Source organism: Bos taurus, chromosome 4 (assembly GCF_002263795.3).
Source record: "Bos taurus isolate L1 Dominette 01449 registration number 42190680 breed Hereford chromosome 4, ARS-UCD2.0, whole genome shotgun sequence".
NCBI lineage: Eukaryota > Metazoa > Chordata > Mammalia > Artiodactyla > Bovidae > Bos > Bos taurus.
This window is the reverse complement of record NC_037331.1, coordinates 61,050,002-61,068,624: the sequence shown is the minus strand read 5'-3', so window position 1 is coordinate 61,068,624 and position 18,623 is coordinate 61,050,002. Positions and strand designations below refer to the sequence as shown.

The window sequence follows — 18,623 nt, the reverse complement described above, 5'->3', positions numbered from 1 at the left end:
GCTAAGTCGCTTCAGTTGTGTCTGACTCTGTGGGTATGTCTGAGATTAATTCCTAAATTTGGGGTCAGTGGAAACTGTATTAGTATTACTGCTTTGGAAAATGTTTGACTTCCAAGACTTCATGGGGTTTACACCAAATGAAGCACTCACAGCCTGGGAATTGTTGCCCTTCTGCATGGGTGAAAGAGTTAGTCAGAGTTTTTTTTTCTTGGGAGGCAAAGTCACATTTGTTCTACCAAATATGCTAATTTGTGTCCAGAAAAATCTTTGCAAAGACCAGGTATTTGCAAACATACACGCTATGTAAATATATTTACCAAAATGCTGCAAATGAATCACCCTTCATTCTTTTTCCTTATTTAGCCTGAAGGTGGTTTTTAGGCCCACAGTTACAGCCCCAAATATATGTAAACCTCCCCTGTCTGAGGGCCAGAAAAGGCCAAGCTGATTGTATGGTGAACACTGGCCAGATTTCTACATTTGAACCATAGAAGAAGAGAGTCGTATGATGCCCTCTTATCTCTGAGTGTTTACCTTATTTACAACGCTACTCTCTGTGGGAACTTCCGTTGACACTCCCTAAAACAAAACAATATTATTGTAGCAGTAATTCCCGCTGTGAAATAGTGCATTATATAACACAATCAACTTTGGGAAGGAAAGAAATATTTCTAATAGTCCCTTCCAAGGCAAAACCCAAACTCATGTCCATACGGATCCTGCTCTGAAGGGAATTGGCCCTGCCACCATTCCACACCACCCCCCACCCCACGTCCACTTCTGCCTTGAGATGCAGTATGCTTGGGACCACACACTGTTTTTTTTGCACTGGGTTGTTGGTGACATGAAGTGAGTTCTCGGCGGGAAATCACAGTGCATTGTGGCAGAGCATCAGGAAAAATGAGTGAGGAGAAAACCGGGTCAAAGCATTTCCCTGGCACTGTCCCACTGGCGTGCTCTGTCACTGAGTGTTAGGAACTTGCACCACTCAGGGAATGGGACCTGGGGAACCCGAATGCACTTCCTGCAACTCCACATCCTCTATTTTGCATCATAACTCACTCCTTTTGCAAAATCGTGTAGTACACAGGGGAGAATAGGACTCAACCCAGGAGATAACCTGTGTGGAATGGCTGGACAGTTGTTCTTTTCATCCATGGCCGCATGGCTGTGCATCTGGGCAAGGAGAAGGGAGGCGGAGGGCTGACTGTTTAATTCCTATTATGAGTTTTCTTAAGGCTTATTTTGGGGATGGAGGAGGATGAATCAGGAGCTGAAGTTGCCCCCATGGGGATGACCGACTGGGTAGCCCTTGCCCACTTACCATGACAGATTTTTCAAGTGTGGTCTCTGGAAACCAGCATCAGCAACTGCCACGGGAACCTTGGGTTTTCCGCAACCTCTGGGTGGTTCTGATACACAATAAAGTTTGCACCTTGTTGTACTGTGTGTTGGCAGTCAGATGTCCTGTGAGCTGCTCTGTGAATGTTTTCCCTGAAGTGTCTTTTCTGACAAGTCCGGTGAGTCCAGGCAGCGCTTTCTAGGTATATTTTCTTTGATGGTTCTGATCATCCTTGTAGTTATTCAACCATGTGGTGGTCTTTTTGGACAGAGTTTGAAGGGTTTACTTAGGTTCTAGAACAGATGAATGTGAAGGGTGGAAAATGGGAGAGTGAACAGGAAACAGCTGACTTCAGAGTGGGCTCCGGACCGGGTCAACCAGCAACGCCAAGAAAGAGAGGTAACTTGCCCAGTGAGGGATTTGTCCTGGTGTCTCTTCTTTAGATTTCCTAGGGGGTGATGATTTGTTGAAGACAGTTGACTATTGTCCTCAAGTGAGAATTCAGGAAGAGCTTACCCAGAAGGGTGTAGAAGGGAGCATCTGGCAGCCACTTTAAATGTGACCTGTGTCGCCATCATATTTCTCACACTTGGCCGCATCTGTTGTCCTGTGGGTTGGTGTTTCTTTTTGCCTGTTCGTGATGTGTTCAGTGTTCTGGGCACTCTAAGCACCTTGTTAGTGTTTGGTAAACCTGAAGTAATTGGCTTAGGGCCTGACTCCCTGCAGAACTGGAATGGATCCATTGGTTAGGGCACTGAAAGATGCCTGGTTGTGACGGAGTGGATCACATGTCCTCAAAACAGCAGTGTACATTCTCCAGGAGCTGTGTTCATCCTGATTCACAAAATTATCTCACATTCCAATCGATCCTTTTATTAGCAAGAGGAAAGAAATTTAATTTGAGCAAGAATGGATGCAGGTAATTTTTGGGGTGCTCTTTATATACACACACACATATACATATATATAATATATATATTATAGTAGTTATGTGACTTTTGAATGTGCCTTTGTATTTTCACAGCTTTCTCAGTAACTCTGGGAAGTAGGTAATGCATGCTTTTATTATTGAGTCTCCACCTTTGAGTAAGGAAACTAAAACCGAAGAAGTTAAGTGACTTGCCTGTATCCCACAGCTCATTAGTATGTCAGCTGGGACTAGGACCCAGAACCTTCTGACTTTAGACCTGTGCTCTTTGCAAGTGTGCCATTTTATAAGCACCTTATTTTTATCCTGCCTCTTGTTCAGACATTCCACACGCTGCCTAACCAGGGGCATTTGCCAAATTGTGTACTAGTCCTATTTTCATACATTAAATTCATTGTAAAGAAAAAAAGAAAACCCCCAGCTCCACCTCTGTATGTGTTAAATTGGTGAAATTCCTTAACTTCTCGAAGTCTAAGTTTTTCCATATGATAAATGTAGCTAATGTAAAACACACACATACACACAGAGAAACACAAACCCTTGGGCACTTTTTTTGCAAAGGGAATAGCTGGCTCTTGTTTTCCTCTCTGTGGGTTTGTGTGTCTTTTCTTAGACTAAAACATACCTGGCTGAGACTCTAACAGGATGGAGTCTTTTTGGCCCTGAGGTGCTGCTGCCTTGGTGGACAAGTGTGTATGAGCTACAAGAAATCATGTTTTGCACATGCAGCCTGAGATAGAGCAGAAAGCTCAATAATCACGATTACCAGGAACCTTCAAGGATGTCTTGCTGTGGCACAGAACTGACAGGTTTCATCAGATTCCTTTGCCGAGTGTCAATCTTAGGCAATGTTTTTCTTGTTTTCAGGATTTATGGAGCAAGTCTAAAAGAGGAATGCTTCTGCTAAATACTCTCGCAAAATTTGATGATAGCCCAGATATGGAATGAAGATTGTTTATTTTTTTCTATTCCAGTTTTAATGAGATATAGCTGACATATAGAACTGTAGAAGTTTAAAGTATACAGCATAATGATTTGACTCACAGATGTCATGCAATGATGACCACAATAAGTTTAGTAAAAATCTGTCATCTCATATAGGTACAAAATCAAAGAAATAGAAAAAAAAAAAAAATTAACATTTTTTCCTTGTGATGAGAGCTCTTAGGATTTACTCTCCTAACAACTTTCATGGATTACATGCAGAAGTGCTAATTACGTTAATCATGTTATACATTGTCTCCCTAGTACTTTTTCACCTTTTAACTGGAAATTTGTACTTTTTGACTACCTTCATCCAACTTTCCCTCCCTCTATGCCTCACCTCTTGTAACCACAAATCTGATCTCTTTTCCTAGGAGTGAGTTTGTTTTTTGAAGGGAACTTGACCTATAACACTGTTAGTTCCTCATGTACCACATAATGATTCAATATTTCTATACATTTCAAAATGATCACCATGATAAGTCTAGTTATGATCTGTCACTGTACAAAGATACTATATCATTATTGATTGTATTTTCCACACTGAACACTGTACTTGTGACTTACTTCTTTTGTAACTTGAAGTTTCTACCTGTTAATCTCCCTCACTTATTTCTCTTCTCCCCCACTTCCCCTCTGGCAACTGTGTGTTCTCTGTCTCTATGACTCTGTGTTTAGCTATGTTTGTTAATTTGCTTTGTTTTCTAAATTCCACGTATAGTAGTAATAGTTTAGTCACTGAGTCGCGTCCTACTCTTGCGACCCCATGGACAGTAGCCTGCCAGGCTCCTCTGTCCTTGGGATTCTCCAGGCAAGAATACTGGAGTGGATTGCCATTTCCTTCTCCAGGGAAATTCCACATATAGTGTTTGTCTTTTTCTGTCTGACTTATTTCACTTAGCATAATATCCTCCAAGTCCATCCATGTTGTTGCAGATGGCAAAATTTCATTCTTTTCATGGTTGAGTAATGTTCCATTATGTGTGTGTGTGTGTGTGTGTGTGTGTGTCTATGTATATACAACGTCTTTATCCATTCATTTATCAGTGGGAACTTAGGTTGCTTCCATATCTTGGTTATTGTAAACATTGCTCCAATGAACATACAGATACATCTGTCTTTTTCTTTGGATCTGTACCCTGCAGTGGGATTGCTGGGTCACATAGTAGTTTTTGTTTTAGTTTTTTGAGGAACTTCCATACTGTTTTCCATAGTGGCTATGCCAATTTACATTCCCACCAACAGTGCGCAAGCGTTCCTTTTCTTCACATCCTTGTCAACATTTGTTATTTGTGGTCTTTTTGATGATAGCCATTCTGACAGGTGTAAGGAAATATCTCATTGTGATTTTAACTTGCATCTCCTGATAATTCGTGATTTTGAGAAGGTTGTTTGAATTTTACTCTTTGTTTTTTTGCTGAGGAATTGTTCAATTTTGAACAGTCCTTTTGGTTTCTGAAAGCATAAGCGCTGTAGGAGCTGACAGATAATCTCCAGAAGAAATAAGGAGTTTAGCATCCCACTTGCACATTTTCCCATGGTCTCCATCAGAAAGAAATGTGTCAAAGTCTTGAGTCTTTTAATGGTCTGAATCGGTTTTCTTGCCTCATGTTTGTTTGTGGTATCAAAGCACAAGGTGAATTAGTGCATGACAGCACACACTCCTTGTGAAAAAAGGGATTTTAGTTTGTCAGACTTAATAGACTCAGTATAGATACAGCCCATCTTGTTGTTTGATTCATTCATGGAAAAACATGTATTGAATGGCTGCTATGTATATGTATATGCTAAATTTGGGAGTCAGACTGGCCTTGTTTTTAAACCAAGTTAAGGAAATATGAATCAGCTTTTATGGCTCAGCCTCAAAACATTTGGAAAAATCTGCACATTTTATCAAAATTCACCGAGCAGGACTGATACCGGGTTGAATTTTTAATAAGAGTAATGGGCTCATCCTGAGGGACTGAAGGTTGGTGGGTGCAGCCAGACATATCATCTTGGGGCAAAGTGCCCAGCAGTTGCCTTAAAGTAGAAATTGTGAAATCTCTTTTGACAGCTGTGGAAACGGAGGCTCAGAGAGATTAAATAGCATCCGTGTGGCCTTCAGAAACGAAGATGTTGGAATCAGATTTTGAAGGCAGGCATGTTTGATTTCAGAGCAGGGAATGGAGGTATCTCTTCCCAAATTCCATGGCCTTGACTGACCCTCACCCACCTGCTCTTTCCTCCCTCTCTTCGGCCTCAGGCTGGCCAGGCATCAGAGCTTTACCTAGACTCTCAGGCCGCTGGAGACCTCTGCTCCCTTCCTGTTTTTGTTCCTGTGAAGGACAGGGCTTTGGGCCAGAGGTGGAGCACTCCAGAGGGTGTCAGTTCCCCACCGCCTTGCACTGGGACCCTCAAGTGTGAGTCTGCGACCTTGGCTCCACTCCAAGGCTGTGTTCCGGTTTTCTGAGCCAGAGAGCTCTGGGTTTCCAGAGAGAAAGGTGGTCAGTAGTAAAACTGCTGAGGATTAATGACAGAAGAGGGCGTGAATGAAGGGAAGGCCTGGGGTGAGCAGACACAGGGCTTATTTCACCAAAGGGACAGCTCTTCCTTTTGTCATTCCAGAAAGCTGGGCCCACTGGGATCTGATTCGTAGTGGGGAAGAGGGGGTGTGTTGAAAATATTGATTCTTCTAGAAGATACTCATTCCTGTATTATTTATTCATTTAACAGAATTTTTTTGAGCTCTCACTAAGTACCAAGCTCTGGTAATAAAGTGTAGGATAAGACAAAGCCAGTGCTCTTACAGAGTTTCCATTTTAGGCAGGAAGACAAACAAGTCAGTACACAGATAAATGCCTATAGATAGTGGTGAAAGCTGAGGGTGATGGAGGCTTGCTGAGTAGATGGGGGTCAAGGAAGCCTCATCTGAGGAGCTAAGGAGCCAGGCATGGAAGAAGTTGGAGGAAAGAGTGCTTCACTAGAGGAGCCAGCAGGTGCAAAGGCCCTGAGAGAGCTTGCTTCAGACAGAGAGCCGGAGTTCCGGGAGTGGAAGGTGGCTTCCACTTCCACTTGGAGAGGGAGGTAGGGCCAGGTGGGTGGGGCCGCAGAGGATTAGAAGCAGAAGTTGATGAATTAGCTGTTATCAGATTGTTCTGTCTGCTGGGGGGTCTCTTGGAGTGTGTCCTAGGAGTTGACTAAGTGAGGCTATTATAGAATACAGGCTGAAAAGGATGATGACAGGGGGGCAGAAGTGGGTGGCGATAAGAAGATCTTTTAGAGACAAAAACTGAAAAGACTTGCCTGTGTTTGGGATATTGTGGAGATTAACTGTGTAGATTGCTAGAAGACAGGCTCAGAGGCATTTAAGAAATCTGGAGACTGACTCACATGCCTCTGCGTTAAGTCGGCATGATGCAGCTTGGTGACCTTACCCCTCTGTCTGCTGTTGCCTCACTCTGGACAAATGTGGGATCTTGGTCCACAGTGGATGAAGAAAGAGGCCATGAGGTCCTCTGTGTAGACCAGGTGCTGGACTGCACCCCATGGGCCAAGAAAGAGTCTGGGGACAGTAACAGAGACATCAGTGAATTATTGGACAAGGCTTTTACACAAAGGGTCCTGGAGCAACACCCCACCTTGTGTGGCAGACTGCAGGGCAAGACATGAGAGCAATCTTTGGTACTTAGGGGAGAAGGAGGCTACTATTATAGGGAAGAATTGAGGTCAGGTGGGCTCATCAGTTACCAGGGACTAGTTAAGTCCCATAATGAAGAGGATTGGGTAGACATGTGAGTGGAACAGATTGGTCGAGCTGGGATTGGGATATACAGAGCAAGAGAACCGCTATATTAAACGGCCTAACCATATATTTGTGCTGTGCTGTGCTTTGTCGCATCCAACTCTTTGCAACCCCATGGACTGTAGCCCACGAGGCTCCTCTGTTCATGGAATTTTCCAGGCAAGAATACTGGAGTGGGTTGCTCTTTCCTCCTCCCAGAGGATCTTCTTGAACCAGGGATTGAACCCACATCTCTCTGGCAGGCAGATTCTTTACCATTGTACCACCTGGGAAACCCCAAAAGACATTTACAGAAGTTAAATTCAACGTGGATTGAATTTAAGTGCACTTACCTAGTGAGGTCAGAGGCACAGGGTGACGTCAGGGAGCTCACAGTCTCACAAGGAGACACATTCCCAGGTGCTTACCGGGTCCGTGTCTGTTTTGAAGAAAGAGGCCAAGCTTAAGCCCAGGGGTCTGGTACCTGTCTGCCTGGCTCTGGAGGCGGATGGAGAGCTCAGCATAGGGAAGGGATGTGGGGACAGGATCAAGGTGGTTGGAAAGGAATTAGTCTGGAGGGGAGGCCAGGTTCTGAGCAGCAGGAGTAGTGGCCATCAGGGTGAAGGTGAATATCAGCAACTCCCCACGCAGCCATCAGGTGAGGAGGAGGAAGTCAGTCAGTTCCCGACTTGCACAGGCTCAAGGTGTGAATCATTCAGACGAGGAGCTCCGTGGTAGAGAATAGCACTGTGGTATGTGTTATTTTTATTTCAAAATTACCCAGTCTTACAAAAGATTTTATCTCAGAGTTCTTAACAATCTCTGCCAGTAACAAAATCATGCATTTCACTGATATTTGATGTGTTCCTCATGGACACCCTGGTCTTTGTGTTATCATGTACAGCTGAGTGGAAATTCCACACCTGTGCTCTTTTCAAAACATCCAGGATATTATGCAGAAATGCCCTGCTCTGCTTGCAGGCTTGCAGTTCTCAACAGAGATTTAGGAACTTAGAAACTTGCCTATCCTATTCCTGATGACTGTACACAGGCCTCAGCTGGACAGCAGTTCTTATTGTAATGTTTTGATTGACAACTGCCAAACAACTGGACTCCAGCGGATAGGAACCCTGGGGAGATGTGCTCAGAGTAAGCAGTTCTTTATTAAGAAGTCCTGACTCCTACTAAACTACTGGGGAAAGAAACCCTGAGTTTTCTTTACTGAGTACAGCTCTCTACCTCTGTTGCTTTGTTTTTTGTTTCCAACAAACCCTTGTTTCTAGCGAGTTCTATTTTGATTTAGCCATTACCTGATTAAGCTGTTAAGCTGGGCCTTCAATTACTTTATCTAGAGGCTGCTGTAAACTCCTGAAATGCGATGCTGAAGCCATGAGAATGTTGTTACATGGCCACATTGAAGGTTGTATTTGGGGTGTGGTTTTATTGTGTTGCAGGGATCTGAATCCTATTTGCTCACCCAAAAGCTAGAGAATGAAATCAGTACTTGGTCTTTCTCAACTAATGCTGAAATCATGGTGTCTTTTAAAGTGGGAGATGTTAGATAAAATTGCTGTTTTAAAAAATACTGATCCAATTATCTGTTACAAAAAAAAAATTCTCTAGAATGTGTTTTTATTAAGCAAATTGAGTCTGACTTAAGTATTTTTGCATTCTCTCTTTCCTTAAATGAGGAAAAAGTAAAAGTTTTAGTGGCCTCTCAGTACCAGTGATTGGGCTTCCCCAGGTGGCTCAGTGGTTAAAAAAATCCACCTGCAGGAGATCTAGGAGACTCAGGTTCGATCCCTGAGCTGGGAGGATCCCCTGGAGGAGGAAATGGCAACCCACTCCGGTACTCTTGCCTGGAAAAATCCCACGGACGGAGGAGCTTGGTGGGCTACAGTCCACAGGGTCGTGGAGAGTCAGACACGACTGCCAGTAGATTTGGGGCTTCGTCTCTCTGTGTTTGGTGGGCGACCTCTGCAGCTGCAGTTCATTGTGTCATTTTACTGGTGAGTTCTTTGCAAAGTTGCAAAGTCGTTTTTAACTTGAGGACTCATTTTAAACGTGAAACTACTGCATGTCCCTCCCCCCACATAATAGTAATTGTGTTCAGTGTCCACAACTGTGGTAGCAGTAGTTGTACTAAGAACAAAAACAGTGATAGTTAACACTGATAGTTGCTGTGGCTGATGTCCAGGGCTAAGTAGCTTTCCTTTGGGTATCATCATCCGTCCTCCTACACGTGCAGAAGTGACGGCTCAGGGAGGTTGAGTAATTTTCCCCAGGGTCATACACCTTTTAGGTGATGGAGCTTGGATTATAACCTAAGCAATTGGATTCCAAGGTGTGATGATAAAGTATTTAGTTCATTAATGCTTTTCCACAACTTTGTGTTTTATTCATTACCCCAGCCTTTTTACTCAACTAAGTGCTCTCTAACCAACTTGGTTCGAGTTTCATAGTCATGATCTTTCATAAGTATGCTGATGACATTATCATTGTGTGTATATATCCAGTATTTCTTTGTTCAAAGTGGAGCAAGGATATTTGCAAAGCAATCTGAGTATGCAATACTATATTTTTACTACTTTTCAGTCTTTTACAATCATCTTGCCCACATCTGTTTTTACAGCAGTTTCTTCAAACAATTTGCTTTCATAGAAGCTTTCCAAACATTCATCTTCCTTTTCTTAGAAGCAACTTCTGTTTCTGCTCAGACTCCTGTTTTGACAGCCGATGTCGCGGTTAGGAGACCACAGCAATATGCACAGTGGGCATGAACAAGTCTGGGGACAGACCCAGCTGGACCTGGGTGAGCATGTGAGAAAGGGGAATTCATCAACTGGGAGAACTCAGTGTGGCATGGGTGCCCAGCTCCCAGCGTCTTTGATGAAGGGAATGAGGGCAGTCTGCTGAGCGGGTCCCTTGGGTAGAGGCTGGTTAGGAGAATCTCTTTTGTGTTTTTAAGGGCACTAGTACCTGGCCCAAGTTACATTACTTCTGTAGTCTAGAGACTGTATTTGCTGTGGATATATTGGCCAACCCAACGTATTACAGACCGTGGCAGTGACTGAGGGTTGTTACTGATAGACTATTATTTTTTCTAGATTGACTCAAAAATATAAGGCCAAGGGTTCATTGGTCCAGTTTCTTTCCCCAAATCTTTTGCAACTTTCAGAAATATGAGGTGAAGGAGTAATTAGCTTTTAAAAAATTTTTTTGACTTAAGACTTGGACTAGTCAGCATTTTCTTCAGTGCGGTAGAGAGCCTGCTTATGAAACTCACTAATGTGAGCTGGGAGGGATTTAATAAGCAGGTAGACTGGAGTCAGTGGTGTATAAAACATCTTCCTGAGTTTATAACTCTGCACCATCTTTTTAAACTGTTCTAGATTTTATGTTCAAGTTCGATTTTTAAATTCATGTTCATACATGTGAAACTGTGTCAGACACCATGGTGTCACAGTACTCACACGCTGGGCTCTGTTAAATGCCAGGCAGGGCTGTTTGGAGTGGATTTGTAATCTTAAATTGTGTTAGATTTGTTGCTTCCAATATTAACAGTAAAAGTGCAAGTAATATTTGGATATTGTTCATTTCGGTTCAGTCGCTCAGTCATGTCCGACTCTTTGCGACCCCATGAATCGCAGCACACAAGGCCTCCCTGTCCATCACCAACTCCCAGAGTTCACTCAGACTCACATCCATCGAGTCAGTGATGCCATCCAGCCATCTCATCCTCTGTCGTCCCCTTCTCCTCCTGCCCCCAATCCCTCCCAGCATCAGAGTCTTTTCCAATGAGTCAACTCTTCACATGAGGTGGCCAAAGTACTGGAGTTTCAGCTTTAGCATCATTCCTTCCAAAGAAATCCCAGGGCTGATCTCCTTCAGAATGGACTGGTTGGATGTCCTTGCAGTCCAAGGGACTCTCAAGAGTCTTCTCCAACACCACAGTTCAAAAGCATCAATTCTTCAGCGCTCAGCCTTCTTCACAGTCCAACTTTCACATCCATACATGACCACTGGAAAAACCATAGCCTTGACTAGACGGACCTTAGTTGGCAAAGTAATGTCTCTGCTTTTGAATATGCTATCTAGGTTGGTCATAACTTTCCTTCCAAGGAGTAAGCGTCTTTTAATTTCATGGCTGCAGTCACCATCTGCAGTGATTTTGGAGCCCAAAAAAATAAAGTCTGACACTGTTTCCACTGTTTCCCCATCTATTTCCCATGAAGTGATGGGACAAGATGCCGTGATCTTTGTTTTCTGAATGTTGAGCTTTAAGACAACTTTTTCACTCTCCACTTTCACTTTCATCAAGAGGCTTTTTAGTTCCTCTTCACTTTCTGCCATAAGGGTGGTGTCATCTGCATATCTGAGGGTATTGATATTTCTCCCGGCAATCTTGATTCCAGCTTGTGCTTCTTCCAGCCCAGCGTTTCTCATGATGTACTCTGCATATAAGTTAAATAAGCAGGGTGACAATATACAGCCTTGATGTACCCCTTTTCCTATTTGGAACCAGTCTATTGTTCCATGTCCAGTTCTAACTGTTGCTTCCTGACCTGCATACAGGATTCTCAAGAGGCAGGTCAGGAGGTCTGGTATTCCCATCTCTTTCAGAATTTTCTACAGTTTATTGTGATCCACACAGTCAAAGGCTTTGGCATAGTCAATAAAGCAGAAATAGATATTTTTCTGGAACTCTCTTGCTTTTTCAGTGATCCAGCGGATGTTGGCAATTTGATCTCTGGTTCCTCTGCCTTTTCTAAAACCAGCTTGAACATCTGGAAGTTCACGGTTCATGTATTGCTGAAGCCTGGCTTGGAGAATTTTGAGCATTACTTTACTAGCGTGTGAGATGAGTGCAATTTTGCGATAGTTGGATATTGTTAGTTTCAACTTAAATATTGTTGGAGTTTCAACTTGGAAATACAAGTTGCTTCTGTCTGTTCAACTTTTGAATAATTGAAGAGCATCTGAAACTCTAAGACGTTTGTTCAAAATGTTACTATTTTACATATGTTAGTGTATATGCTTCCATACTACTTTCCATTCATCTCACCCTCTCTTTCCTCTCCCCAGCCCTTGTTCATAAGTCTGTTCTCTATGTCTGCATCTCCACTGCTGCCCTGAGAATATGTTCATCAGACTCCAGGGACTCAAACTGGGGTTCTGTAACAACCTAGAGAAGTGGGAAAGGGTGGCAAGTGGGAGGGAGATTTAAGAGAAAGGAGACATATGCACACCTCTGGCTAATTCATGTGGATGTATGACAGAAATCAAACCAATATTGTAAAGCAATCATCAATCAATTAAAAAATATAATTAAAATGTTACTATTTGTAACCATTTATCTAATCTATGAAAATCAAGAATTTCTTGATCTACCAAAGCAAGATATAAAAATAAACCAGGTAATGAGTGAAAGATAAGAATGTGTGATCACCATAACCCCTGATTCCACATACAGTATCTGTGTATCAAAGCAACTGTGGCATTTTTCTTGACTGTTTATATTGGTAAAGGCTATATACTTAAACGTACTCAGTTCTTCTGAATCACGAAAGTCCCTTCCAACTCTGAGGGTTTTTGTACAGAGAGGGAAGATGGTCACTATTTCTACCAAACGTCCTTCAATTCAGAGAAGGAAAAGCAGTTGTTTTTGTAGGTAAGAGTGTATTAGTTTGCTAGAGCTGTCATATCAAAGGAGCACAGATTGGGCAGCTTAAACAAAAGAAATTTATTTTCTCATAATTCTGGAGCCTGGAAGTCCAAGATCAAGGTGTCAATAGGGTTGGTTTCTCCTTGGCCTGTAGATAGCTGTCATCTCCCTGTGTCTTCATGTAGTCTTCCCTGGATACCTGCCTGTTAAAATTGCCTCTTTTTTCCCCCTAATATTTATTTATTTGGCTGCATCAGGCCTTAGTTGCAGCACGCAGGATCTTTGATCCTCGTTGCGGCATGCGGAGGCTTGAGTTGTGGCATGTGGGATCTAGTTCCCTGACCACAGATCGAACTCAGGGCCCCTGCATTAGGAGCGCAGAGTCTTAGCCACTGGACCACCAAGTAAGTCCCCAAATTTCCTCTTCTTAAAAGGACATCAGTCTTATTGGATTGGGGCTACTCTAATGGCATCCAAATGCTAGAGTACTGGGGATTAGGACTCCAACATATGACTTTTGGAGGACCTGATTCAGCCCATAACAAGAGGAGGGTAAGAAAAATTGCTCAAGAACTTCCTCTTTGGCTACTTGTGAGGAACCTGTTCCTCCTGGTTTTTCCTGGGGCAGTGATGATTTCAAGTATTTGTTTAACAAAGAGTTTAAAGCTGGAGAAAGCTGCCTTGGAGTTACTGGAGTGACAGTCTACTGGACAAGAGAAATGGCTTTCTGGCTGGGCAATAGCAGGTATGCACTAGCAGTTAGGGACTAAGATTTGTTTCCTTTGAACTTCTCTCTTTCCAACTTGCCAGTCCTCGGTTTTCTCCTGAAACACGAGCAGTGACCAAACCTTCTACCTACCCCCACCAAGGCAGCAGCTCCAGTTTGCCAAATTCTCTGCTTGCCCTTGGCTACAAGTAATGGTGCACATGAGTTGGTCTGCCCTTCAGAATTTTAGTGCCCTTTAGCATTGCTGTGGAGAGGCGTGATTCGGAGGGACCTCTGAAGCCTACTCACCTTCAGCTGTCCCTGACTTACTGTTAAGCATTCCAGTCACAGGCTCCCCTATAGGGCTGTGTTTCCCTTCGCGTTACAGTCATTCTGTTGTCATTGCCTGCATGATGCCTTCCGCACCCCAGACTGTACATACAACCTAGTTTCAGCACAATAGCACTTGAGAATTTGTGGAAAGGAGAAATGACCCCTGGCATCTACTATTTACTTTACCCCATGTGCTGTTGCTCAGCCTTTTATATTCATTAACTAATTTAATCTTTGCACCATCCCAATGAGGTTGGCAAAGTATTCCCACCTTACACATAAGGAAATTCAAATAATTTAAGTAAACTTGCCTGAGCCACGTAGTTGGTGGGTGCAGAGCAGAAGTTCAAAGCTGGGCAGAATTACTCAGAGCCCAAAGTCGTTTACATTCAGATGCAGAGAATCCATAAACCTAGAGATGGCACCAGGGGGTTAAGGAAGGGACATTTCTTTCCTAAACATTTTGTGTCTAGAAAGTGTGAGAGACAAGTTTCAGAGGGGGTACTTTCTGGAATGGGGCCCAGCCGGCGCTTGAGGGAGTCATCCAGTTCCATCATCAAGTGAGGTCAGGCTTTGGGGACACAAGATTTTTTTTAAATTGAGATATAATTTCCATACAATGCAATTCACCCTTTTAAAATGTACAGTTTGGTTTTTAGTATATTCACAAAGTTGTGCAGCCCTCAGCACTGTTTCTGAACATTTGTTTCACCCACAAGGAAACTCCATACCGGTAGTCACACCCCTTCTCCCAGCCCGAGGCAACCACTGATCTACTTTCTGTCTTTGTGGATTTTCCTGTCCAGTTCATTTTATATAAATGGAATTATATAATATATGGTCTTCTGTATCTGGATTTTTTTTTTTTTTTTACTTAGATTCATCCATGTTGTAGCATGTGTATTTCTTTTTTATGGCTGAATAATAGTCCATTATAGGGATGTACCTCATTTATGCCTGCAATGTAGGAAACCTGGGTTCAGTCCCTGGATCAGGAAGATCCCCTGGAGAAGGGAATGGCAACCCACTCCATTATTCTTGCCTGGAAAATTCCATGGACAGAGGAGCCCGGCAGGCTGTAGTCCATGGGGTCGAAAAGAGTCAGACATGACTGAGTGACTAATACGTTCATTTTCTTTGTTCAGTCATCAGCTGATGGACATTTAGTTTGTTTTTACTTATTAGCTATTGTAAATAATGCTGCTATGAATCCTTGTGGACAAGTTTATGTATGACATATGTTTTTATTTCGTTTGGGCATATACCTAAGAGTGGAGTTGCTAAGTCACATGGTAATTCAATGTTTAACCCTTTGAGGAACTGCTAGACCATTTTCTAGAATGGCTGAACCGTTTTACATTCCCACCAGCAATATCTGAGGGCTCCTCTTTTCTGCACATCCTCCCCAACACTTGTTATTCCTTCTTTTTTATTATAACCACATTAATTGACATGAAGTGGTATCTCATTAAGGGTTTTAGCTGCATTTCTCTGATGACTTGTGATTTTTGGCATCTTCTCATGTGTTCATTGGGCATTTATATATCTTCTTTGGAGAACAGTCTGTTTAGAGCTGGGTCACCTGTTCTCAACACCTGTTTCCAAGCTGATAAAATATAAAATACCTTGGTGCTGACTCCCTTTTCACTCCATTATTTCCCCTCTTCCTTGCTTCTGAGACACAGGTTCATTATACCAGAGCCTAACCTGGAATAATTGTTTTGTAACAGAAAAACTGCCTGTTGTCCTACGGAAACAATCCCCCTATTGAAGACGGAACCTGGAGGATTCCATTTGGTGCGCTTCGTTACATATTCTACCTGGAGCAGTCTGGCTCCCCTGCAGTTGTAACACTGTCCTTGAGAAGTACTTGGTGTCCTTTGATTTTCACACTCAAGTTATGTGTTTTGGATGGAACTTGAGTGCTTTTTTTACTTTTTCCCAAAGTCAAAAGTGATGTATGCCAAGAATTGCTGTGAAGGGTGAATTGGACATGCGTACGTGCGTACCTGAGTACCCAGTTGTGTCTGACTCTTTTCAACACCATGGGCTATAGCCCGCCAGGCTCCTCTGTCCATGGAATTTTCCAGGCAAGAATATGGGAAAGGGTTGCTATTTCCTACTCCAGGGCATCTTCCCGACCCAGGGATCAAACCCACATCTCCTGCACTGGCAGGCAAATTCTTTACCAATGAGTCACCTGGGAAGCCAGTTTAGAGATTGTTGCTGTTGTTCAGTCCCTCCGTTCTGTCCAACTTTTTGCGACCCATGGACTCCAGCATGCCAGGCTTCCCTGTCCTTTACTATCTCCTGGAGTTTTCTTAGAGTCATGTAAGTTTTTCTTCTAAGAATCAAGTGTCTTTTAATTTCATGGCTACAGTCGCCATGTGCAGTGATTTTGGAGCCCAAGAAAATAAAGCCTGTCTCTGTTCCTGTTGTTTCCCCATCTGTTTGCCACGAGGGCTTCCCAGGTGGTGCTAGTGGTAAAGAATCCACCTGCCCAAACAGAAGACATGGGTTTGATCCTTGGGTTGGGAAGATCCCCTGGAGAAGGAAAAGGCAACCCACCCCAGTTTTCTTGCCTGGAGAATCTCATGGACAGAGGTGCCTGGTGGGCTACAGTCCATGGGGTCACAAAGAGTCAGACACAACTGAAGCGACTTAGCACACACATTTGCCATGAAGTGATGGGAGCAGATGCCATGATCTTAGCTCTTTGAATGTTGAGTTTGAAGCCAGCTTTTTCACTCTCCTCTTTCACCTTCATCAAGAGGCTCTTTAGCTCCTCTTCACTTTCTGCCATAACTGTGTGTCATCTGCATATCTGAGGTTATAGATATTTCTCCCAGCAATCTTGATTCCAGCTTGGGCTTCATCCAGCCCGGCACTTTGCATGATGTACTCTGCATATAAGTTGGATAAGCAGAGTGACAGTACACAGTCTTGGCGTTCTCCTTTCCCAATTTGGAACCAGTGTGGTGTTCTGTGTCCAGTTCTGACTGTTGCTCCTTGATCTGCATACAGATCTCTCAAGAGGCAGGTCAGGTGATCTGGTATTCCCATCTCTTAAAGAATTTTCCACAGTTTGTTGTGATTTACACAGTCAAATAATCAATGAAGCTGAAGTAGATGGTTTTTTGGAATTCCCTTGCTTTTTCTGTGATCCCACAGATGTTAGCAATTTGATCTCTGGTCCCTCTGCCTTTTCTAAATCCAGCTTGTTCATCTGGAAGTTCTTGAGTCGCATACTACTGAAGCCTAGTTCATGACAATATCTGCAAATTCCAGAATGCTGGGCCAGGAAAGAACCTTGGAGGAGCACCTCCCACAGGACTGAGTCCCCCAAGACAAATGAAATGATATGTATAATGTTTATTTCCTTATTCTTTTGAATCAAGCTATAGAGTGTTAAATCATTAGACTCTTCAGTTTATGGCACCCTATCCTCCATCCGTGCTAGGTTCCACTTCTATTTGGATTTATTTAAAAATTGTCTTTCCTTCTTCATCTCTATCCCCATTCATTCCCCTCCCATAGATTCCCAGAGCAAAGTGTTAAATATATGTCCTTAGACATATCTTTGAAAAATGGAAGTTTCATCTACAAAAAAGCATGTGTTTTTATGATTTCAAGCTAGTTCTTTGGTCCTGACTGCTGCTTAATCATTGGCCACGTGGACGGGTAGGCGCTCCATGTACCTGTCTATCACCGGTTGATGGAAACCAGGCTGCCTGCACTTCCTGCTACCAATGAGGCCACTATGGCCTTCACATACTTTTCCAACCATTTGGATTCCCTCTTTGGGGGACAACTTTTGCGCGTATTATAAAATTTGAAGTTGCCTCCCCACCCCCAGTTGTTTTGAAATGTTCATGCACCTTCTAGATGCCAGTCCCTGTTTTGGTCTCAGAGATTGCAAAGCTCTTCTCACACTTTATCACCTTCTGTTAACTTTGAGGTGCCCTACAAACAACAGAAATTCTTAATTTTGCTGTAGTTAAATCTATCAAGGGTTTCCCTGGTAGCTCAGCTGGTAAAGACTCTGCCTGCAATGCAGGAGACCCCAGTTTGATTCCTGGGTTGGGAAGATCCGCTGGAGAAGCGTTAGGCTACCCACTCCAATGTTCTTGGGCTTCCCTGGTAGCTCACACAGTAAAGAATCTGCCTGCAACGCGGGAGACCTGGGTCTGATCCCTGGGTTGGGAAGATGCCCTGGAGGAGGGCATGGCAACCCACTCTAGTATTCTTGCCTGGAGAATCCCCATGGACAGAGGAGTCTGGCGGGCTATAGTCCATGGGCTCCCAAAGAGTTGGACACTACTGAACTACTAAGCACAGCACAAATGTATCAGTTATCTTTTGGATGCTATTTAACAAATCCATCTTACCCCAAGTTCACTCTTACAGTTTCCTCTTAGCTTCTCAGTTGTGTAATTTTATCCTTCACATTTAAATTTTCACTCTGTCTGGAGTCTATCTTTGAGTAGGTGTGAGGTACAGATACAGGTTTTTTTTTTTTTTTTTTTTTTTTAGTTCCAGGCACCAACAACTTGTTCTTTACCCACTGATTTGTCCAGGACCTTTATTATCCTTTGTCATACGTGTGTATCACATTTGATGTGTGTCAACTCCTATGCTTGGGTGTTGTTGCCACATTGTTGTTAATATTGGGGCATCTGGTCAGGTAACTCTCCTTCTGTGTTTTTCGGCTTAAAAAATTCCCTAACCATAGAGAACAGGAGTGGCTGCCTCGGCTCTGGACTCCTGGGGTGGTGGGTGTCTGACCCCAACTGCAGGCGGCTGTCAGATGAGAGCCTGGCCACTGAGCCTGGCAGGGATATAGGCTCCCAGGGTGGTGCCAGAGAGGAAGCAGGCATGGGGCCATGGGGACCATGGTCTCAC

At 43.3% G+C, this 18,623-nt stretch overlaps 1 protein-coding gene across 4 annotated transcripts in view; it reads left to right on the top strand.

The window, feature by feature from the left end:
* Positions 1-18,623, top strand: part of EEPD1 (endonuclease/exonuclease/phosphatase family domain containing 1) — a 191,522-nt gene that overhangs the window by 71,944 nt on the left and 100,955 nt on the right. The window lies entirely within an intron of this gene.